This window comes from Argiope bruennichi, chromosome 7 (assembly GCF_947563725.1).
Source record: "Argiope bruennichi chromosome 7, qqArgBrue1.1, whole genome shotgun sequence".
NCBI classification, from domain to species: domain Eukaryota; kingdom Metazoa; phylum Arthropoda; class Arachnida; order Araneae; family Araneidae; genus Argiope; species Argiope bruennichi.
Window position 1 is genome coordinate 85686520 of NC_079157.1, and position 26061 is coordinate 85712580.

A 26061-nucleotide genomic window follows, 5' to 3' on the forward strand; every position below is an offset into this window, starting at 1 on the left:
AATTTCAATAAGTTTTAGAGTTTGAGTTTGAAACATTAAAACTAATGTTCAGTTTTTTAAGTAAATATTAATTTTAAAAAACCTTTAAAATATGGTAAAATATTCAAAACTGCAAATTACTGTTGAATGTTTTCCATTGCAGTAAAAATAATTCAAAGCAAATAAAAATTGTAAAAAAACTTTCAAAATGATGATACTTAGATTTCAAAATTTGATTACTGGTTGTTGTGGGGCAGTTTATATGAAGACTGAAATTTTCTTCTTAAGAATAAACATGTTGACTTGTTAGGCAAAAAGAAAAAAAGGAATAATGGATTGCGTTCGATTTATCACGGAAGTGAAATATAACAGTATTTCACTTCCGCGCAGAATACTTTAGATTAAAGCGAAAAATTATAGCAAAAGTATAGATAATTAATATGTTCGTTCCGTACAGGCAAAAATTTAATTCTACAATTCTTGTTTTTGACGACCATTTGACAAAAAATAATTAAGAAAAATTTTGAAATTCTTTTTTATTAGAATATTAAATATCAAATTTTAATGTCTTGATTTCTTTTCCCGTTTTATTCTTTAGATTTATTAATTTGCAAAAGTAACCTTTGGAGGGTACCTCAAGTACAGAAACGAACTCATATTTAACAGATGATAAACGGATAATTAAGTCCTATAAATATTAAAATAAGATGTAATGCAGAAAATTTTAAGAAATTTCAATTCTCTATCGGAGTAAGCCAAACAGCGAACATGATATTCTCTTTCTACATGTCTGAAACAAGTAAACTCAAATACAAATACAAAAAGGATGCCAAGTTCGAGAATTTCATTCCATCACAACAACATAATGCCCCTCCATCAAAAAAAATTCAACCAAAGTGAATTCGCTCATAGCAAATTACGTGTCACATTACTTCTTTGAAAAGAAACTTTCTTGTCTAATCAACTTTTTTGGTTGAACCTAAAAAAGCTGATAAATTACTGTCATCGCATGTCACGTAAATCCGATACGTAACTCCATCCAAACTTATGTAATCTAATGCATAGAAATTCAGTTATTTCCATTCACTAGATTGCATTCAGCAAGAATGTCTTGCAATGTTGCAAGCAAAACCATTTAATCTCTTTCTTTACAATCAAAAAAACTCTGTACATCTCGCTGTACAGAGTTTCAATGTAATATATAATTCTTCAGATAGTGATGTGCGCTGTTCTTTCAGTGACTGCAGCATGAAATTTATTTTTGCATTAGCCGTTAATAAATTAAAATATCTTCGATATAATGCCTCAACAGCCAGTTTTATTGGAAGTAGAGTTGCTACAGTTCTGGATATTAAGTCTAATTCACTATTAGAAAAATTAATTTACAGGTTTAAGTCGATTATTGCTTTTTGGATTGGATTTCTCAGTTTCATAAATCGTTCCATCATTAGGAGCAAACTGTTCCAACGTGTTTTAGAATCTAATATTAACATATATTCTGTTTTATTTTCAGTTAGTATATATTTTAGTAATATGTCATTTTTTATAGGGAAACGTTTAAATATCTTAACAATTTTTCGAACTTTATAGATTATAGGAAGCGATTCTTGATGGGTTAATATTTCATACTCATTAGCAATATCTTCTTCAACAATTACTTCAACAATTGTCATTATCTTCATTGTCAATATCACTCACACTCTTACTCTCTTCAAAGTTGGAATCCGAAATTTCAATAGTTACAGTATTTGGATTCTTCTGTTCTTTATTTTTGTTGGGTATGATACATCCATTACTCCTAAATGAATCCCATGAGCATAGCATAATTGCTGATTTGCACCAATCAACTTTCCAACTTTTTTCATAACTGTTGCTCCATCAGTCATTATGTATACAATATCTTCTTTTAGGGATAATCCATATTTCGCTAATTTCGATTTAAGCAATTAATTAAGCCACTAATTAGCTAATTAATTTCTTCCGTTAGGGTGACATAAAAACAAAACCGTATACTACTTTGCTATGTTGCTGATTCCTCAACATATAGCGGAGACAATTTAAAAAATTTCTAGCAAATACCGAAAAACCGGTATTTAAACTTGTGAATACCGGTATTACAAAATTGTACAAATGGCTCAAAATACCAGTATTAGGTATCCCGGTATACCGGTATTGTAATCCCTAATTGCATGTAAAAAAAATCATTAAATGGAATTAGAACCACTAGATTAATTTCGTTCGACTAAATTCCAAATTCAAATTCTTTCTGATTCTCTATATCAAAATTAAATTTATTTTAAAAGCCTAATAGTTTTAAAGATCAACATATCACCGTTTCTTCCCCTTTCTTTTCTATCATCTGAAAATTGCAACATCTTGAAACAAGATAAAGAAGTACGACATTCATAGAGAGACTTCTTTAAAATAAGAATTCCGATGGACGGTGAATTTCGTTTTAAAATTCAATGCAAGGCGAAAATGTGGAGACTCGATTTAAATTTTATTTAATATTCAAAAGCCTCTTCCCATTGATCCTCGAAATATTCTCCAAAAAGAAAACAAATTAAATCAAGAAGCGACGTGACTAAAGAAAATAAAAGTCTTTTTCCACTGTGCTTCCTGTCCTTCAAAATGGATTATAGAAGTTGTCTTTCTTGACAGGCGTTCAGCTCTAGAGCTTTTGTGGTTTGTATTCTTTCCTTAAAAGTCTCTGCAAAGAAATTTATTGCGGGAAAACGAGAAATATTCCATTAAACAATCATTTTGACATTATATGATGTGATGATATTCAATAGAATTAGATAGGTAATAGAAATGAAGAGAAAAATCATGAATTCGTTCATAGGTGTAGAGTTAATTTCATATATCTAGTCATATTTAAGAGTCATATATTTCATATATCTATAGTCATATTTAAGAGTCATATATTTCATATATCGATAGTCATATTTTTTTATTTTTTCGTGGCCACTGGATAAAAATATTTTAGATTAATGAATCAACAAAATGCGATTGAAAACAGGAGTAAAATGAAGAGAAACAAGATATTAAATTTTTTTTATTCATATTGAAATAAAGTTTTAGCTTGCATTTTTTTCCCATAAATAAATTAACGAGTTCATAAAACAAACTTAGGATGAATTTGAATAAAATTTTGTAAAAGAGTAAAACTTTTTAATCTTTATTTTTACAAGCTCTTGGAAAAGTTTTGACTATTTCCTTTGCTTTCAATATATTTGAAATGAAAATAAATTTTTAAATATTGGTAATTGAAAAAATTTGATATTGATTGAATTGATAAATTACATTGTGAACATCTTTATGATATGCATAAGCATATAAACAAACATTGTATAGTCAGAAATCTGTAGCGTCCGTCTGGATCTTGTGTTATGATTTTCTTCGTAGAACTGTACAGAAACTTAAGTCGGAAATTCTTGGAAGACGATCGAAAGTCAATTTGACCAGTTTTAGGAAATAAATTTCTCTGTATTATTACTTGATTAACAGACTTCGGCAATATACAAAACCTTTTGGAATTAAAATAACTGCCTACTCTTTTAAGTAAAAGAAGGAGAAAATTTTAATATTTCATCTAAAAAAAGATTTGTATGAATTTCTTTTTATTATATTGATTTCTGAACAATGAGATACAAATTCATCTTGATTATTGATTTCTTTTATATACAAGGGTCAGTAAAAAGTTGGTTGAATTGCTTAAGGAAACAAAATAGGAGCAGAATTTTACGATGACTTTATTTGTATCTTAAAGTACCATGCGAAATCTAATTTTCGACATAATTGCCTCCATTATTTAAACATTTTGAATACAAAATATTTGTATTCAAAGAATAATTATAATATGCTAATGAATTATTATTACAAAAAAGTTTCAAATCTACATATCGAAAAAATTTTCCATCATTTAATTTTTAACTAATCCCATATTTCAATAAATTTTATTGAGTTTCGCTTCAAAATGTCGCAGCAATGATTTTCATACAAATATCACCTTTAAACGTTAAATGTACCGGGTGTCCCATAAATTTGTAAATACTTTAAAAATTCATAAAAATTGAAGGAATGAGTATATTTTAATGCGGTTTGCGAAACTGTTATTCTCATGAAGGGGGATTTTTTTTCATACAAAAAAAAAGAAACAGTTCAAAAATTTGTCAATAGAGGGCGCTAAACACAAGCAAAACATACAATTCTACGGGAAAAATACTTTTATTTGCATGCAAGCAATTGTGTACATGCGTATCACACCAGTACTACAGTATTTGTTCTATGTGTCCGCCATCACCACAAATAACAGTGTGGAAGCGGGAGACAACAGTGGTAACTGCATCATGCAGCATATCCGGATGAATGCATGAGATTTCGTGGCGAATGGCTTCCTTTAGCTGCACTAACGAAGTTGGCCTATGGCGGTACAGCCGAGACTTAAGGTAACCCCATAGCCAAAAATCAAGGCATGTTAAATCTGGTGAGCGTGGGGGCCATTCATGTGTAAAGTGACGGCTGATTATCCGCTCTTTAGTAAAAGTTCTTCTCAAAAATGCCTTCACTTCGGTGTCGATGTGAGGAGTGCCAGTGACATTCATGCCAATCTTGCATGAATGTCATTGTGTCAAGGATATTGTGTTCCAATAAGGACGGTACCACTTCCTTCTGTAACATTTCCAAGTAACTTATTCCATTAACTGAACGTGTCTTCCATCCTGCTTTTTTACAGGGCTTTTCAAAGAAAAAAGGGCCTACAATAATGGATGCAGTGAAACCACACCAAACAGTAACCCGTGGTGAATGCAGGGGCTTCTCAGTGTAAGCATGTGGATTCTCATGTGCCCATATTCTACAGTTATGGGTATTAACTGCTCCATGCAAAGCAAAATGAGCCTCATCTGTCCACAATATTTTCAGCAGCCATCGCGGATCATCTTCAATTTTCGTCAAAGCCCAATTTGTGAATTCCAATCTCTTAGCTGTATCATTTGGTAAGAGCTGATGTAGAGATTGCAATTTGTATGGGTACAATTGCAATACACCATGATGGATACGGTACACCGAAGTCTTTGGTATACCAGTTATTCGTGCCACTTCTCGTGCGCTACTGACTGCTCTTATAGACTGTTCCCTTAGCGTGTCCATTTGCGAAGAGACATCGGGGGTACGGACTCTTGTTAAACGAGGTGCACCACTGCGTGGCCGATGACACAAACTTCCACTTTCTTCGAAACGGCATACTAGGGAAACAAGTCCAGCAGGAGTGATCGGACCTGAACCTGTCTTCAATCTTTTCTGGATCCTAAACTTTCTTAAGGCTTCAGCCGCCGATTCGTTGCTGACATAAAACAACTTTACCAATAGTGCTTTATCCACCAGTGTCAACATCTTAATACAAACCTTATAAAAACCTTTAGAAATGATGTGTCAATCGCTCACTCTGCCTTTCATAAGACTTTAATTTGCATATTTCCACCGATTTGCTTGTGTGCAGCGCCCTCTATTGACAAATTTTTGAATTATTTTTTTTCTGTATGAAAAAAAATCTCCCTTCATGAGAATAATAGTTTCGCAAGCAGCATTCAAATATACCCAGTCCTTCAATTTTTATGAATTTTTAAAGTATTTACAAATTAATGGGAAACCCGGTATGTTCCCCTTTAAAATATTAAAAACAAATCCTTTCTTGGCAGTCCATCAAAGAGTTTTAAAGAAAGATTACTTTTCATCCTTTAATCAGCAATTTTCCATCATTAATAATAATAAGATAAACGTAAAAACCTTTACCAGTGTAAGAATTTTTTTTCTCTTAGGTAAACCTTTTACTAACACTTGATGAGATTAATGTCTTTATATTTCTCTTTTACTTCATATACTCCATTATTTCATATCTACACACAAGTTACTTTTTTAAGGATATTATTTGTTTGGTCATTACAGAAATACAACGAAGAAGATTCTTCCCTTTATAATGACGGGGAATTTTACTATCTGAACTAATAATAAATAACGCCGTGTGTATCTGTTTATTTCCAACTTCATTCTTGACTTAAATTAGGAATTCTCAACCTACTAGTCGGTGGAACCTAAAATCCATATTAATATATTGTAACATTCCCCGTTTCCCAGTACTGATAAGACGTTTACAGCCAGCTGTGTCGTCGCTGTTAATTACTAAACTCCTCGAGATTGCGAGATTGTGGATCTTTTCACCTGGGTGGTTTCGCATCTGTTCATTAGCGACTACAGTGAAAGACCACATGTGGGAATTCCTTGCCCAAGAGATATTGATAGTACCTTCAAAGAGAAAGGGGTGTCCAAACATCTGGATGCTAAATGTTTCTCATTGTGAAAGGACTATGATAACTCCATGTTCCAGAATAGTCAGTTATGAAAGGTGCTTCACTAAAAGGGCCTTCCCACGACCGACTGGCACCGCTGAGGGAGCATATTGTTGAACCCCGATTGGCCGAAAGAGAGCTCAAATGACCAATGTAAATTAAGAGGCGGAGATTGTCGCCGAAATAAAGTGTGGAGGTTTTTTAAGGGAATGGAGAAGAAACGAATTGGAGGCAGATTGTTGGACTACGCCCACGAGTTCGGAGTCCGAGAACTACCCCTGGAGTGGTCGTGTTGAGTAGCAACCTGTTAGTTCCCTGTGGTGTTGTTTCTCCGTATTGTTGGAGAACTGAGTTTCAAGATAAACCTTCGACTTCGACTGTTGTGCCTCCTACTACAGGTGTAAATAACTATTTATTTAACAAACATTAGAACAAGTTGTTCTTTTGTATATATAGGGCTGTAAGATAAAAATTTGTCTGGAAATTCTGCTTCGTTATTTGATCAGTCTAGATCATTACAATATAATCACTCTTCCAACAATTCTAAAATTTCGTATAGCTAATGTCACAATGTTTTTCGTGTAATATTTATATACAAAAAAATGAAAAGAATTGTGAAGCACAAATTTTATCATAGATTACTAATCTGTTATAATTGCAGATTTAATACTTCTAAAGATTAAATTTATTACTTGCTAGGTCTTTGTTTTAAAATTCTGAAATTAACTACAGTTGTAATTCTGATCACAGCATAATATTTTAATTTTTTAATTAGTATTATCTATGAATCTATTAATTTTTTATGCCTTGTGTCAATGAATTTTAGAAAAAATGGTTTCAAATAACCATAATATTTATAATACCAAATTATTACATATACGAAAGACTAAACCGTAGAAAATTAAAATTATAAAATAAATCGATATCAATATAGGCTTTTATGCAAAAAATATTTATAGGGAAGAAGAGAAAATTTTTATCAAAAATATGGAGGTTCGAACAAAATTGTAAATTTGTGAAAAGTTGAAAAAAGAACTAAAAAGAAATTCTATCATCATAAATACAGTAAAAAATGTAATACATAAATTTTCATTTAAAATTAAATATATTATCATAAACGGGATTAATTTTCAATTTAAATCATATCAATTTATGCCTCATGTTTTGAAGATTTTTCTTTAATTTCTATATACCGCGACTTCAAAAAAAAATTAATTTTCAATAAATTGATTAAAGCGTATCTTTAAAGCTTCTTTTCCCTTTTTTTAAAAATTTTTTTTTATATTTAAAAAAAAATAATTGTTAGTTTTTCCTTACTTTTTTAAGATTGAGAAAATGCCTCCCATCAGAAAATATTTAATTAAAAATTAATATTTTTCCTTTTGAACATGTTTGTGTTGCATAATTGTATTGGCATGAATTGTATTTGTTGTTGCATTTGAAAGAATTCAGAACTGCTGCCATATTTCTTATTTCTAACTAAAACAGTGTAATCCATCAAACAAAATTAAACCAAAATTAAACAGAAACATACGACTATAAAGGTTTAATTAAAAATAAATTCTAAAATGTTTTTAAGACCAAGAGAATGCGTCTTTGTTTTCACACTTTCGGCATTTTTCTATTTTATTTCATTTACAAATTCTTGATTTTGAAAGATTCGTTTAACTTTTATCCCATCCTCTACATCTATTTATAGATTTCATTATTAATCACTTTTATTTATCTTTACTTGTTTCGTGTTTCTAAAGACGGACTTTTGCGATCGAATTTTCTCTCACTTTCTTAAGGTATTGAAGTTATGAAATTGTCTTCCTTTGATGAAAGATATGCTATTTCATATTGTTACAAGTCTGTAATTTTGCTACCCGTCACGAATAGTGTCATCGTGGGAAAAACCATTGTAAGATCTGTCCTGTGCGTGCTGAGCGGATGCCGCATCAATGACCTCAGAGCTTGGCGACCATTTGGCGACTTGGTGACGAATTTGGCGAGTTTGGCGATTAAATGGATAATACTGGAAAGTTCGAGAACTTTCACGATCCATCTACTAAAACCCTAGATAAACCCAGGTTCGCCCTGATTGGACTGGAAGATTCTAGCCCAGCCTCTCGGAACTATAAAAGACAGGCACTCTGAAGCTGCAGGGAAGTCGTGTGTGAGAGTAGTCGGAGTCGCCGACAAGTATAAATTTGGAGAGGATTAGACAGCAAGCAAGCTTCTGAATTAGTGATTAAATGTGCTGCATTATTACGATTGATTGGCGGAATTTGTAGAAAAAATTTTTGTAATAATATATACTATTTCATTTCTCACATGTTAAATACTAATTAAGCGATAAATATAATTTATGATTTATATGCTTTTTTTTATAATAGTGGTACTACCAGATATAAAATCTTTAAATAATTGATTCAATAATTTGTTTAATTATTAAAAATTAAAAATAATCCAAATAAATAAAATTCTACTTTATACTTCAAAAATAAAATTTAAAAAGAACTATTGAAACACTATTTTTAAGTCTGTTTTTATCTAGTTCGTTTTTGAAAAAAAATTCTCAGATTCATTTCGTACAATGCCATCATTTTCCTATTGTTCCCTTAAAATTTTGCTTAAATTACATTTTCTTATTATAAAAATTTGTTATGCTGATATTTTCAGATGCCAATTATCAATAAACCGATTAATAAATTAACATTCTTATTTCATAATATCGACACCACTTAGTAGAAAATTAATTTTCGAATAAATATATTCCCTAATATTTATAAAATTGAATATTAAATTAAAATCTTAAAAATTAGAAAATGTTTATGACAAATAAAATTCCACTTTTCACAGCAAAAATAAAATTAAAAAAGAGCTACTAAATTTTTTTTTCCAAAAAAATGTGCTTTTCGAATTTAAAAAAAAATTTTAATATGTTTTGAAATTATTTTTTATCAAGTTTAATTTAAGATGGCATCTCTCTTCGTTCAATACAAAGTTATTTGTTCCTACTTAACACCACTTCTAGAAAAGAATGGAAAAAAATCGAAATATGAATAATAGAAAGTAAACAAGAACATCCTCAAACTATCGGTGTATATTTTTTTAACTTTGGATTTAAGTTCTAAGACTACAGTCTTCTTTCACGAACGAATATAAGATAAAGAATAACCCGTTTATTCCTCCAAGTTCAATCCAGAAGGAATATTTTTTTGAAAAGAGCTTACCGAAGAAGATTTATGTTGCAATTTTCTGCTGCTTGAAAAAATTGCATTTTCATCGCTGAAATAAATCTAGAGAAAAGGGATTTCACGGCGAAAACGCTAGTAAAAAACACATGAGAAAAAGATTCTCTTTGCTTTTGTATTCGTAAAAACAACAAACATTTCCTGATTTTTTTTTTTCCTTTAACGTAAATGTTTGTAAGTCAGTCAAAAAGTTAGTTGCAGTCCTTCGTAAACTTTTCTGAACTAAACTGAAAGTATTCTTTGATAAAACGTTGTGACAGCACTTTTAGGTATTTATGTGACACAACAATTTTCACGTAGAAATTTTAATTTGTCTAATAATCAAGGTGATTTTACATTCGGGCAGTTATAAGACGGCCAGTAGGCAGCGCATGCGTAGAAAGGCTAAGAAAATGCTGTTTGGTCCATGGCAAGAACTTGTTCTAATGGGACAAAAATATGCCGGTGTATTTTATTTTATTTTTTTCCCCCTCTCTGCACATGCGTTTGTAGAATTTGGCGGGTTATTGTTTTTCTTGTGGGGGAGGCGTGAAAAATTGATTACTTATCATAGATTAATTCCGACATTTTTGTTTCTTTCTTCTAATGCAAGGCTGTGTTTTTGTCTTTTTTTTTCATTTTGTTTGCCTCTTTTTTTTCTATAATTTTACAAATTTAGGTATGTTGACCTTTTTTTTTCCTATTTTACCATGTTTCTTTGAGTAATATCCGTCGTTTTAATGCAATACGAAGTAAAAAAGAAAAAAATAGGGACTCAAAAATGGCAATTTATAGCCAAGCATGGAATGCCTGAATCTATCATATAAAATTGTGGCAGACTTAAATCAGTCTCTTTCTGCGCATGCATTGTCTTACTGACTGTCTTATAACTGGCCGAGTGTAAACCTACCTTCAGTCTAGACCCATGCTGACGGACTCTTCGACCAGTTCTCAATTGCAGCTCGCCAGTGATGCTCAAAGTTCAGGGCATTCTATATCGCCAGGCTTCTTATTACCAGGATCTTCGAGATAGCCTTGCTACGCAAGGCGGGTGCTCCATAAAACTCCACCATTCTCCTACCTTCAATCTTAAACAAGTCCCGGCAGTTGAAAGTGGTGCACAAATTAGAAATGTTTTTACAAGCAATGAAGTATATCTGCAATGAAATTTATCAGCAATTGTATGAAGATTGTGATGAAAATGCAATGCCAAGTTATGACGAAGTGAAACAACATGTTCGTAAATGGACGTACAAATATTGAAGGCTCTGAATGCGTGGAAAAATCATTAACTGCGACAAATTCTGAAATCGCTGCTCACGTGAATGAGATTGAATGAAATTTCTTTTCAGAAATCATTCACAAATTTGTATCCAGTATCAAAAAAATGTTTAAATAATGGAAGCAATTATGTCGAAAATAAGATTTCGCGTGGAACTTTAAGATACAAATAAAGTCATCGTAAATTTCTGCTCCTATTTTGTTTCCTTAAGCAATTCAACCAATTTTTTGACTGACCCTTGTATATCAAAGAAATAAATAATCAATTTGGAAGAATTTGTATCTCATTTTTCAGAAATCAATCTAATAAAAAGGAATTCATACTAATATTTTTTAGATGAAAAATTAAAATTTTCTCCTTCTTTTACTTAAAAGAGTAGACAGTTCTTTGAATTCCAAAAGGTCTTGTATACTACCGAAGTCTGTTAGTCAAGTAATAATACAGAGAAATTTATTTCCTATAACTGGTCAAATTGACTTTCGACCGTCTTCCTAGAATTTCCGACTTAAGTTTATGTACAGCACTGCGAAGGAAATCAAAACACAGGACCCAGACGGACACTACAGATTTCTGACTCTACAATGTTTGCTTATATACTTATGCATGTCATACCGATGTTCACAATATAATTTATCAATTCAATCAATATCAAATTTATCAATTATCAATATTTCCTTTTCAGTTAGTAATCTCATTACCCTGCAAGTTTAACCCATTGTCGCCATTTGTTTAAGTATTCTTGTCACATTTGTTTAGTTATTACTTCACCAAAAATTGAATACAATCATGTAGGATTTGACACCGATGGGATTCTCTCTGGAGATACCTGGATGGTTTGTCGTTTCTTTCTTTCTTTTAACATTTTTTTCCTTCCCTCCATCTTGTGCTCATCCAACTGATTAGATAACTTAGTGTTATAGGCATCGGGGCACAGGATGGTGTTATATTATGTAGAGTACTACGAAAGATAGCGGTGTACAATTAAATAGTAATTATCCACACAATTACACTTTTAATGACAATACGATATCGTGAAATTCGACACCAATAGAATTTATGCACATAATAAGCAGAATAGGTATAAAACATATTAAACCGATTAAAATACCACGCCTTCAATGTCTTTAAAAATTTGATACTCAAACTACTTTGTTGATACAAACCTGAAAAGCGAGCTAAGCATAAGAATCTAAATTAGAACTTAAAGCAATCCTTATTCCTGATGAATCAATTTGTCAAAAGCTATTAGCAATACATAAATATTAAATCTTGGGCTAATCTTGTTAAAGGGAACACATATTTTTTTTAATAATCGCATTTAATTCTCTCCCTTGTACAATAAAAGATACAAATGTGTTTGTTTTTTTGTTGTTTTGTAAAATTATATTAATAAGTTAAGAGAAGAACATTTCCCTTGATTTGTTTTACAAAATAAATTATATTCATTTCATATCTTTTACACAAATGAATAATTTATTTATTGGGAAAAAGTAATAAAAGACTTAATACTTTTATAAATTTATGGCACTCGCGATAAATCACCAAAAAATGCAAATCATCGTCCACCCTATAATGGAGTTTGGTGATTTAGTGTTATCTAAAAATCGCCATTTAAACCCAGAAGACATAAATATATATAAATTCCAAAATTTTAAGTGGAATATTATTTGCTTATATTTTTATCCGTACATTCCAACAGCATGATGATCTCGATGGTGGTCATTGGTCATTGGTCGAATTTCGTCTGTGAGATGAAAAAGTCATATATTCAAAACCAATTCCACCAAAGAATCGTCGCGCTTGGTAGTCTTGTACACTTTTCAGGATGAAAATCCAAGTATTGTATTTGTACAGAAATTTAAAGAGTCGAGAGAGTATTCTCATCATTGTTCTCATGAGGTAACAATGATTTAAAATACGATGTATGTTCTAATGCAATTTCAAAATTCTTGAGACTGTCTAATTAACTAAACTAACCTTAAAATGTATTTAATATTATGTATATAAATTCTTGCTATAATACAGAGAAAAATCATCTGTTAGGCATTTAGATGCAAATAAAACTTTGTATTTGGTTTCAATAATGGAAAGAATATTTTAATTTAATTTAAGAGCATGGTCATTTCATATTGTCCACAATTAATGACAATAAAAAGAAATTCTAAAGAATAAAGAGTTTAAATTAACATTTATAGCTCTGAATTTTAATGCGGATTTGTTCACAAATGGAAATATTATTGGCTATATTGAAATTATTTACAATAATAAATGCTTATCATCATCTATTTGTCAACATTTCACATGATAAAACTGGGAAGGAGCTCTCTCTCAAAGTGCAGTCACAGCTCTTACCACCACTTTGGACGTGTTAAGCCAATACACCTCTTTGACAGAACAGTTACTCTCATTTAGCCTTGATAAATATTACATCCAGAACAAGTTCCAGTTCGCTGAAACGTGTTATACTGAATTAACTCGAAAGCTGAATCCATTATGGTAAACTATTAGCATTGAAATTGATAATAGCACTCACTATAAATGTATACGGAACTAGTTGGATGCACGATCCAGAAATTTCTGATTTTGCTTTTTCAACGTATTTTTTAAAACTCAGCAAAAATTATAAAGGACGCAATATTAAATAATCATTCATTTCTTTGCTTTATAGATAAAAAAAAGTTAAATTCCTGTAATTTACTCACATTCTCTCCAATAAAGGTGTAATATTAAGCCCGCAAAAAATTGCGGACCTGGCCCAAGGCCAAGAACGTCATAAGCGCTCAGATTTTCTTTTTCGTACTTTAAAGTTGTGTATTTCGTAGCATATTAACTACATGTGCCTGTTCGAACAATAGTTATGAAAGATCGATCCTGGGCAGAATCTCTAGATTTTACTGAATCTAGCTTACGGTATTTGATGATTGATCCCAGACATGTCAACACATAAATAACAAAAAAAAAATCAAGTATTTATTTTTGATATCTTATTTCTAGTAGATCAGAGTCAAATTTAGACACAGAATTACAATTATAATTACAAGATCACATACTAATTTCTTTTTTTGCAGGTATCTAAGCACATGCGTGAGAAAATTTAGATGAAAAGATGTATCAACACTTGGATAGATCTGGTTTAAAGTTAAATACGGGAGTACATTATCGTTGTTACACCTGTGTGCCATATTTTATCTGTCTAGCTCTATATTTTTAATAGTTATCATAGACATTTGAAATCGGAGACCCGGTTTACTAAACTATCTCTAAATGGATTTAGCTCAAAATGTAAAAGAAATCTGCGTTCCAAATTTCATCTATCTAGGTTAAAACATTTTGAGTATGACTTTGAATGAATGAATATGAATTTCATATGATAAATAATTTAATTAGTTTCAAATAATTTTTAAATAAAATTATTTTAAACAAATTGAGAAAATAAATATAAATCATTACATTTTAACTCTGAGCCTAGTTATACTTAAATACAGCTTTCTGTATGTAAGATGTAATTATAGGTAAAAAAATATAAGCGATTTGTTCAAAGTATAAATGTAATATGAAGAATGATATTATTTCTGATGTGAAATCATACTTTACTTAACTATAAAATATGAAAAGAATAGAAACACAATAAGAGAGACAATTTTGGTGTTGAGCCTATTTTATTTTGAGGGTTGATGGGTTAAAACAAGAATAAAATTAAATGCTATTGAATGTGCCTATTGAAAAGAGTCCAAAATGACATGTCTTCAAGCAACGATGTTCAGGTAAAGATGTTTGATGCTATGGCAGCACTCCAGCGATCTCAATCTTCGGCAAAGTCTCTTCGAAATTCGCTGAATTTCCTTCATTATAGAAAAGCATAAAGTCACTAGTAGGGTAACCGCTTGAGGTCATAAAGTCAAGTCCGGTAATAAGTAAGTCCATCGTCAGGAATAATACGCACAAGTGTTTACAAAATAATAAAAATGGTCCGCAGTGTAAAGATTATATAAACAAATAACAAAAAATACACACAAAAAACTATATACAATATGTACAAATGAGTTCATGACAGGATTTCTTTTAGCTTTTGAGGAACTGTTGCTCCCTTTTTCTATCAGCAATCTTGGAAGGTTAAGTACAAAAAGGTGTTTTCAATAAGCAAGAGATTTCTTACGATGACTGAGAGCTTTTGATAGTTCATAACTTAAGAAGTTCCATGATATTTTTTTGTTATATTTAGTTAAGGTTGAAAGATATCTTTCGTCTTTGGATGGAGAGAGATCTTGAAGTGGTGATCAAATCTATTTCAATGACTGCTATTGTAGATATTTCGCTGAAGTCATTATAGCTGTATTTATTTTTCGAAAAATGCTTGGTGCTTCCGAATCCACTCGGCACAGATGGTCATTTCATCTTGTTCAGTCGCATCAAGATGTGCCAGAGGGTTATCAAAAGTCATATATTCGAAAAAAGGATTAGTGAAAGGATTTATGTTGATTGTAAAGGCAGTTGATTCTGGTGGATGAAGGTTGCGGCCTCGTCTATGTTGGAATAGGAATTAAATGCTTCCTCGTCAGGTTGCAGGATAGTTTCATCCACAGAGGTCGCAGTGTCAATTTTGGCATTCACTGGCTCCTGATCCATTGCCGTTTGAAAAGCAGTATGTCTTTTGTTCAATCCATCCATCAGAAAAATTTTCAATATCAGAATATAAGGAACGAAGAAAACGCAAGAAATCCAGTCATTCATGAAAAAAACACGATAATAAATCCACATGAATGTGCCCACAGAAGCATATTCTAGCACACCCATTTCTAATCACGGAAAAATGTTATTCTCCAACAAAAATACGTTCTTACAAGAGCTCAAAATCAAACTCAACACTCCAAGCAGTTTCAAGCATAAAAATGACCCATTTAACAAAGTTACTGCTTAAAAGACGCTCACTGTTTAAAATTACATTGTTACTGTAAAGTTAAGTAAACAGTGTGATATTGTTTTCATTGTTATACAATACCAGAAATCAAAGCGAAATACTCTATTTTAAACACTGTTGTAGAATGAAGCATTGGTTCATTGTTAAATATTGAAGTTAAAACGACAGATAAACGGCCTTCTAGTTAATTTTGAGGAATAGATTGATTTAGTAAAAATTTAAGAGATTTAAGGCTATTTTATGATTTAGAATTAAAATTCGGAAGTGGGGGTAGGCAAAACCAAATTCCGCAAAATATCATTGTTGTTTGTTAGCATCAGATGCATTCGTATATACCATTTGGAACACAATAAAAGCTTCCAATTATAAAATAGTAACTATTTTTAAGTATTATAACTAGATTTATGTTTTGAATCTTCGATAATTCTATTACTTAGCGGAAAAAATAAACAGAAAATTAAAAGTAAAAACAGAAAATTAAAAGTAAAAACAGAAAATTAAAAGTATTTTATCATCTTCCCTATGGTATATATTAGCAATTTTGAATCAGTCAAACTTAAAAATTACTCCTAAACTCGATAATTTTACTAAACAAAATTCGGCCTGTGATCTGTACATAAAATGTATAGTCTAAATCAAATTCAAATTTAAATTTTACTCAATATTTACTAGATTTTATTCTCTAAACTAACAGTAAAATAAAGAAAATATTTATAAAAAAGTTGAACATGACAATCATCTTTTACGTTAAATGAAAACTCCTTTTCTTTAAGTAAACTTATTTACTTTTTCATTCATCTTCCAAGTTTTATGATGGCTTTGATCAGTAAAAATTAAAATAAGTACCGTAAAGGAATACCGTTACCTTGTTAGAAATTCCAATTCATTCCTGTTTAAGTAAATATTAAAAAATCCTTTATAACGTTGAAAATATTTTGTATAGAGTGGCTTCAAATCATAGGCGGCAGACATTTCTTAAGACTGTCATTTAATATTCATTCAAAATTAACCTAACTACAGAAATAAAATGTCAGCTTTTCCTTGGGAATTTCTCAAAACAAATAGAAAGCAGCAGGAGAGTTAACCCCTAAACTTTCTCTTATACTCTTGATAAGAAACTAACTCATTACACTCAAAATAACTAAAATTCCTTTAATAAAATACGACATTAAACATCAACATTAAACTAAACAACTTACACAAATTATGATAAAAACCAACGCATCAAACTCTACTCAAACAATCAAAATGACCATAGATGTGGAGGACCAGCTAAAAACAAGCCTCTCTCGCGGATAATGATATGTTTGACTGCATTTATATTTATATTTCTACGAACCGTAGCGCCCTCTACCGTGCAAAGTTGTGCGCTCTAGTGGCTCATTTCTCAACAACTCTCTAATGTGTATTGTCGACTGCATACAACAGGCGGACAATAGTTACGGAAGAAACCATTAGAAAGCGATCTTAGGCACTGAATCGCTATCATAATATTAATAACACGTACTAGAAAGTCGAATGTTTCTTTTGATTGCCTTTATTTTCGATGGAATGCAATCAAAATTGGACAGATTGCTATAAATTTAATCTCAAAATTTCATGCCAAAATTCATATATTTAATTTATTGATATTGCTGATTTCGTGTCCGCGTTACAGCGGAAAGGAGGGTGCAGTAGTTTCTGAGGGTATTTAATTTATTGTGTTTTGAATTATTGCATAAATGTGAAAGTACATACTGAGGGACATCAACCCCATAAGGAAATTAATTTCAAATTTGATACACGCTTGCACTTTAGATGTTCGATCTATGCCATTTTTATGAATTTAGCTTCCTCCATTTTATTATTATTTTGTTAACTTATACTTAAAAACTGTCAGACCTTCATTGGAGTGAATTTCACTCAAAATTTATCTAAGTTCTACAATTTAGATTAGAGACCATATACTACCCTCTGGGTGTTTGAACCATGCAGATTCGTCAAAATGCTGAGTTCAAAATATTACTTTATTATTGTGTGTTTCATATACAAGAAACCAAAAAGCTTTTTTAATTGAAAAATAGCATTTGCTCAGAATTATGAAGTGTAGAAATGTTGGAGTGCACCCAAGATTGATTGTATAGAGGTGAACCTGCGGGTCTTCCTAAATCTTTCTCACATACTCTTTAAAACACTTGTCATGCCACACGACGCCTTGCATGGCATTGGGGTATTAAATACTGAATATTACATTTGGCGGTAATTGAGCAGTTCTTTAATCTATCGTTCTATCTTTGGGAATTATTTGGCGATAACCCGTTGCTTGTGTTAATAGTATCAAAAAGACAAATTTTTGCAGTAGACATGTTTATCTTGAACGACTGAAACATAATTTGACTCAAAACCACACTTGTAATCACAAAATCCCATACCAAATTTCATAAATGCATGATCACATACTTATTTTGAGACATAATTACTTACTTTGCATAGTATACACCGTTTGTACAAGAGTGCATCCGAAATACACAATTTTCTCCCTTCATTGAAAAGAACATTTTTCCCAAATTGTGAAGTGCATAATGGATGAACTACATGCAATGGCGAGTATTTAAAAGTTTAAAAAACACTTCTGGCTATTACATACACTTAAATCATTACATCACTTTGACCGTGCTTAATCGTATGAGCTTGATTCGGCTTTCCTATGATCTTTCTAGACTTACTCTCTTTCCTCAACACCAACCAACTCCCTTGATGCCAAAGATACACAGCTTCCTCTCTTCAATGAAAAATAAACATTTTCCCCAAAATTATAAAGTATATATAACATTGTGTGTATCGGATGCTGAGTGCATGAAGATTAAAAAAAGCGGTACTATCTGCCATAGACACCAAAATTATTAAATCTCTTCCACCTGTTAAATCTATCATCAAGATTCTACTTTTCAAAAATCTTCTCCTTACCTTATTTTCTCTACGTCCTGATGTCTTTTGTTTTCAAAATTATTTAATTGCTCTATTCAGAGAATGGAGCTTTTTTCTCCAATCCTGTGGCGAAAATATGTGTGTTCATGAAAATTGCATTCAAATTTCTTTCTTTTATGACATTTGGATTTTGAGGTACAGTCATCTTCGGTTTAAGGTTTAAGATTTTAAACGTAATTTCATTGCATTGAAGATTTAAAATATGAACTAATTAATTTAAATTAATGAAATACTTCAAGATTTCATTTCAGTGATGAAGTTCCTTCACAATATTGAATCTGCATACCTGTTTAATATTACAATTTTGAACAAATTTGTCTAATGACAGATCGTGAATATGTATGTATATATATATATATATATATATATATATATATATATATAACCAATCTAAAGTAAGACAGTTCCGAACAAAAACAAAACAGTTCCGAAATCCCAACTAAAAATTATTACCTATTCCAACTAAAACCAAAAAAGAACTTCATAGTATTTAGAGAGCGCAACTGTAGCTACTTCTAAAACACAGATGAATTGATACAAAAGTATTAAAATCAAGTTAATAGGAAAATAAAAAAAAACAAATAAAAATTAAACAAATATATATATATATAAAAGAATCCAGCCTGAAGACTTTTTCAAGGGTCGCCCTCAGGCAAGGATTCAAAGGAAGGGATATTTTCTGTGAAGTAAATGCAGACATTAATCTAATAATGATTCCTCGTGACCCGAAAATCCCCTGAAATTAGGCCCAAGAGATATACCATTTTAACAGAAAGGAAAATGCAAAACAACAAATTAGAAGAAAATAACCACTACTAAGTAAAAATACAATAACAAAAATAACAATAAAAACAAAAAATACCATAAAATAGCACTAAAGGAAAAACGAAAAGGCAAGAACATACCATCAGCTCTCAAGGAAATTTTAAGCTATCGATTGTGATTCCCGCTTTTTAAAAACACTAACGGTAAATTAGGTAAAAAATTGAAGGCTCCTAGTGCCATCTATTGAGTGATCTAATATGCAAGGAAAGTTCTATTTTTATCTAAGCCAAAGGATTAATTCCAAACCATACCTTGTTTAATTAAAAAATTGACATTACAGTAATTTCCAGGAAATTCATTTTTAATTAAATTTTTAAAGAGGTTGTTTGATGCTTCATTATAGGAATTTTTATTATTGCAAACCCTTTTGATTCTGTTAACTTGTGAGAAAAGTAGATTTTTGAAAATTTTAGAGTTTAGATTGGAATGGTAGTTACATAGTTTTGTTATTTTAAAGTTGAATTCATCCCTTTTATCGTATATACCAACTATTGTTTATATACTATATACATATATATATATATATATATAGAGAGAGAGAGAGAGAGAGATTTTTAAAATTTATAATTTATAATTAACCTTTTTATTGATAAAAAAATCATTCTAAAATCAGTCATGATTTTATTATTAATTCTTTTTAATTTTGAATGTATAGTTGCAATAAAATGACTTTGACATTGTTTTAAAACTCAAAGAATTCTATTTTCATAACGCTAATTTAGTTCATCACTGAATTTTTCCTGTTTATAACGCCTTTTCTAATTTTTAACAATACATTTCGTAGTTGCTGTTTCGTAGTAGTACCAGAATTAAAGCTTTCCTTTTTTTTTGTATCTAATATTTAATCCCGTGATTTTTCTTCCATTGATGAAAGCTAAACATTATGTCATTGATTATTGAATTTATATCAGGATTAAGCCACTGATCTTATAGTATAAAAAAAAAGTACAGCAAGAATTTGAAGTGTAAATGTTTCATACAACTGCACTTTCAATGGCACTGAGAATATTAGATGTATTCAATTAACAAAACAGAACTATTATTTTGGAAATCATAAGGAATTAATATCTATAAATATTTGATGCTTCATATTTCTTCATTGAAAGATTTATAAATGCAAAACTATAAACAATATATTTAATTTAAAATAAACAATTCTAATATTCTTATTGAAATGGTTGATAACCAGAGATGGTGAGTTAAAATTTCATGAGATTTTCAAAAACTGTTAGATAACGTGGATTTATTTACAATGCATTTTTTCAACAATACTACATTTTTAACATATTATGTCACAGAATATTTAACTTTTATAAGCATAAATACAAAGAACAGGAAGATAATAATAAAAAATGACATGAGTAACACGTACACAAAATGAACTCATTCTTTAAATAAAGTTTCAATAACTTTTATAAGACCTTGAAACGTTTAGATTATAAAAAATCTTTTAGTGAAAATGATGTTTCCGAAATTCATGTTTTGCAAAAATATATAGCGATTATGATTCATCTTTCAAATAATTGGTATCACATACAAAGTAAACTCGCTTCCAATGCTCTTAATTTATTCATTTACTTTAATCAAATCTTTGGAGTAATGCTGTTAATATCTACGAAATCAAACATAAAATCTTCCTATAGAGTTTATCTCCTGCATGATCATATGATACACATCATAACTCATTATAGAAACCAAACTCCACCCTTCAAAAAATTAATAATTTGGCTTGATAGTAAGATTTACGTCATCTTAAACCTTGCAGACACCTTTATCTTGCAAACACCTTTATCTTGCAAACACCTTTATTTTTTGGTCTTTATATCTTATCTATCATCCACCGCAACAACAAAGGTAAATAGACTTCTAATCTAATTCCTTATACTCGACTTTTTAGTTCGAAATAATTACAGCACTAATCTTAATCGGTTAATGTCGTTAAGCTTAAGCATTTAATTAATTTAAACAAATTTCAATAAGTTTTAGAGTTTGAGTTTGAAACATTAAAACTAATGTTCAGTTTTTTAAGTAAATATTAATTTTAAAAAACCTTTAAAATATGGTAAAATATTCAAAACTACAAATTACTGTTAAATGTTTTCCATTGCAGTAAAAATAATTCAAAGCAAATAAAGATTGTAAAAAACTTTCAAAATGATGATACTTAGATTTCAAAATTTGATTACTGGTGATTGTGGGGGAGTTTATATGAAGACTGAAATTTTCTTCTTAAGAATCAACATGTTGACTTCTTATGCAAAAAGAAAAAAGGAATAATGAATTGCGTTCGATTTATCACGGAAGTGAAATATAACAATCTTCATAATCATGCACGGAATACCAAAGATTAAAGCGAAAAATTATAGCAAAAGGAAGGATATGTTCATTACCGACAAAAATTTAATTCTACAATTCTTGTTTTTCCAAGACCATTTGACAAAAAAAATAAGTAATAAAAATTTTGGAATTCTTTTTTATTAGAATATTAAAGATCAAATTTTAATGTCTTAAAAACTTTCTCCGTTTTAATCTTTAGATTTAATAATTTGCAAAAGTAACCTTTAGATGGTACCTTTAGTGCAGAAACGAAATTGTATTTAACAGATGATAAAAGATAATTTAGTCCTATAAGTATTAAAATAAGATGTCATGCAGAAAAAATTTAAGAAATTTTAATTCTGTATCGGAGTAAGCAAAAAATCAAATATGATATTCTCTTTCTATATATATATATATATATAAAACTAGTAAAATCAAATAAAAGTTTTTAAAAAACATGGAAATAATTTGAGGAATTAAAAAAAATTGAGAAGTTGTCCTTAATGGAATTTTAAGACTAACATTTATATTACAAATTATAACATAAATAATTCAGATTTATAATTACAAACACTCGTTATAATTAATTATATTACAAACATAATTGTTCATTTCATCTGACTCTATCTGCTCGATACCGTAAGCTTTGTTTTGATGATATGTATATTCTTTTTCCCCAAATACAAAAAGGATACCAAGTTCGCGAATCTGCATCTATCACAACAACATAATGCCCCTCCATCACAAAATATTCGACCAAAGTAAATTCGCTCATAGCAAATTACGTGTCATATTACTTCTTTCAAAAAGAAACTTTCTTGCCTAATTAACTTTTGTGGCTGAACCTAAAAAAGCTGATAAATTACTGTCATCGCATAGCAAGTAAATTCAATACGTAACTCCATCCAAAGTTATGTGATCTAATTCATAGACATTCAGTTATTTCCATTCACTAGATTGCATTCAGCAAGAATGTCTTGTCATGTTGCAAGCAAAACCATTTAATCTCTTTCCTTACAATAAAAAAACTCTGTACATCTCACTTCAGTCGTGATGACGTCACGTCAATCGTTAATTACGTCACAATAGCATCAAGCCTTCATATGTGGATGGAAGTAATCGAGGAAACTTATGGTGCCAGAAACCTACGACGCTCAGCAAATATACTGGCAAAGCGAATAATTCTTCGGAATATCAATCAGCAGGAAGCGCCATATTGCTAAAATTTTTCGCCATTCGGAATTTTCTTTCGAGGTTGAAATTAGATGTTTTAATGCATCAGTTAAAGTAGAGAAAGATTTGGGTGACGAACTCTTAAATATAAGAATGTTAGAAGATTGGAAATGAAACTAGAAGAAATGGTAGAAATGTTTGTGCGAAAATGAAAACTTTCATTCGGATGAATAAATAAAACAATTCGACTTTTTTGTAAGGTTGACATAGAAGTTCAAATCAGTTTTGTACGCGAGAAATATTCCGAATTTTGTCCAGTACGAAATTGAAGATTTAAATCGGGTACAATTAAAAAAACATTTGTAAAAGAATATATAATAGAACAAAACGAAAGTAGTCAGAATATTTGAAAATAAGGAAACAAATTTTAATGTCTTCAAGGATGATATCAATCATAAAACTCATCATTTGTTCATTGTTCATCATTGTTTCATTTCACTGAGTAATATAACTTTTAAGGATTATGTCATGTTCAGATAACGAAGTTTTATATTATTTTTGTAAAGACATGTAATTATTTACAAAAATGAATCATATATTAAGTAATGCCAGAGTATATTTTGATAGACCTAAAATCTAAAAATATATAAAACATTAGAAAATTCAATAATTTTCTATTATTAGGTTTTATTTTTTTAAAGTTATAAATTGCTAAGAATTTTTTTAATTGATCATTTTTCATAACTAAAATAATAATTTTAGGATTCATTAAATACAAAGTAATGACATAATCACCATTAAAAATTGATTATATCTTATTTTTTCTTAGAAATTTTTAATGCATTATATAAGTAATCTTACCAGTTAATTAATGCATTGATTACGAATATTATTGATTAATCATCACAAATATTATTAAATTGATTTCCATCTCTAGATGGCGCAATTGGTACAGGATCACAATTTTAATTAATAAACTGTAGAATTTTGAAAACGTTAAATAAGTGTATTTCATTGACAATCCAAGATTAAATTAAATATAAAAGCTCTAACGCATCAAAAATTAGATGAAAAATCAACTATAAAATTCTTGCTTTTTAAATTTCAAACAAAGATGATAGATAAACGTTCGTAATGAGCAAGGTCTTCTAAAAATATTCAAAGGAAATGTATTTATTTTAATAAATAATTTTAATTTACTGATACAACATATATAGACTAACTAGTCAAATAACTATCTAACAAATAGTGGTTGAATTTTGAAAGAAAAATTTATGCAGCTATTGACATAAATGATTACAATATCATTCGTTATTACAAATATTTTCAATATCACACCTTGATGAATGTATCTCCAAATTTTCAGTTGAATGAAAGATAAAAAAAGATACAAATAAAATATACAAAGTCATATATAATTTTCTCAAATTAATACGAATATAGAAATATTACACTATATGGCCGAATAAGAAAAAGAAAATTAAGATTAAATTCCTAAGATTTTAACTCTACATTTCGTTTTTACATCAAATTTCTGTTGCTTCTATCGATATTTCCATTCATTGATTTCAGGTCTTTTATTTATTCGAGGAGACAATTATGAGATGCAGTCAATGAATAACGAGACAGGGAATATTTCACAATTCCAAGGAGTTCAAAAGTATTGTCTTCAATTGTTTAGGCATTTATCTAATTCTGACATTAGATGCAGAACACCATGATCTAAAAAAATCGCTGAAAGTAAGCTGGAAGTCAAAGGCAGATTCCTTCCTACCTAAATTACTATTTCCAAATTTCTTTCAATTCGTAAACAAAGCCTCTTACGAATGATCTTCCCTAAACATTCTAGTATACCCTTCAATTGACCTTCCCTTTCCCGCATAAAATTATGGACCTTGGATAAGGTCACGAATACTTTGAATGGCGTTCAGTAAAGTCATACAAAGTAGTTACAAATTGTGAATCTGGTGATAGTCATAAAATACAGATCTTTGGCCTGTATCTACCATTTTCACTGATTATATTTTGAGAATACGTGTTTTTGGCGCCATTTTGCAGACAAATTCACATCAAAATTTGACACGAAACTACAATTGTAATAGCAAGACAATATAACGAATTTCCTTTATTTAAGTCCTTGCGCTTATAAAATATCGCATTTACATGCAAGAGAAAGCATGGACCGACAGGTGGTCAACATATTTGGTTCAAAATTTGATATGCATCTCTATTTAGGATGATAAGTCTGTGAGTCATGTTTTATTTTCATAGCTCTTCGCTTTTTGCAATTATTCAGTTCATTTGTACTCAAACAACCGGACAGACTGACTTCCTCTAAATAGATCTATCAGCCTGGTCTATCTTAATGTGATTTTTAGAAATTAGGCATAAAATATTTAACCGAAATTAAGCATTAAGTTTTCCCAGGCGAATTAGCTGATAAAAAGGGTGAACTCAGTAAAACCAGTAACTAGTTTGTGTGGCAATAATAGTATAACTCTTCTAGTTTGTGTGGCAATTACCGTTTTTCACATTTTCTCATCATTTTATCCAAAGCCTTATTAGTTTCCTTTTCTGATTTAAAAGCTCAGAAAATGATTTATAAAAGGTATGGGAGCAAAATTCATATGGAATTATGTATCATGCTCCAATAATTGAAAACTGATTTGTAATTTTAATGCTATGTTTTCTAATAAAAGTACAAATCAGGATATATAAAAAGACTTAATTAATGCATCTGCCTGCATATAAATCATATTCGTTTCCTCGCATATTCTGAAAGGGATAAAATATTATACTAATTTTTTTTCATCTAGAAAATGGTACTTTTTTTACAAAAATTAGCATTAATTTTTCATGTACTCAGTATGACATTCAAAACAAGAAAAAAAAAATGGTCAGTTAATTACTTTTATTTACTTTTTAGGAAGCTCATAACAATAATAAGATTGGCATTAAAATTAAATAAAAAATTAAAAGTGTACGTAAAAAAAAAATCGGTTCCGAGATTCGAACAGCAATGCGCTTACT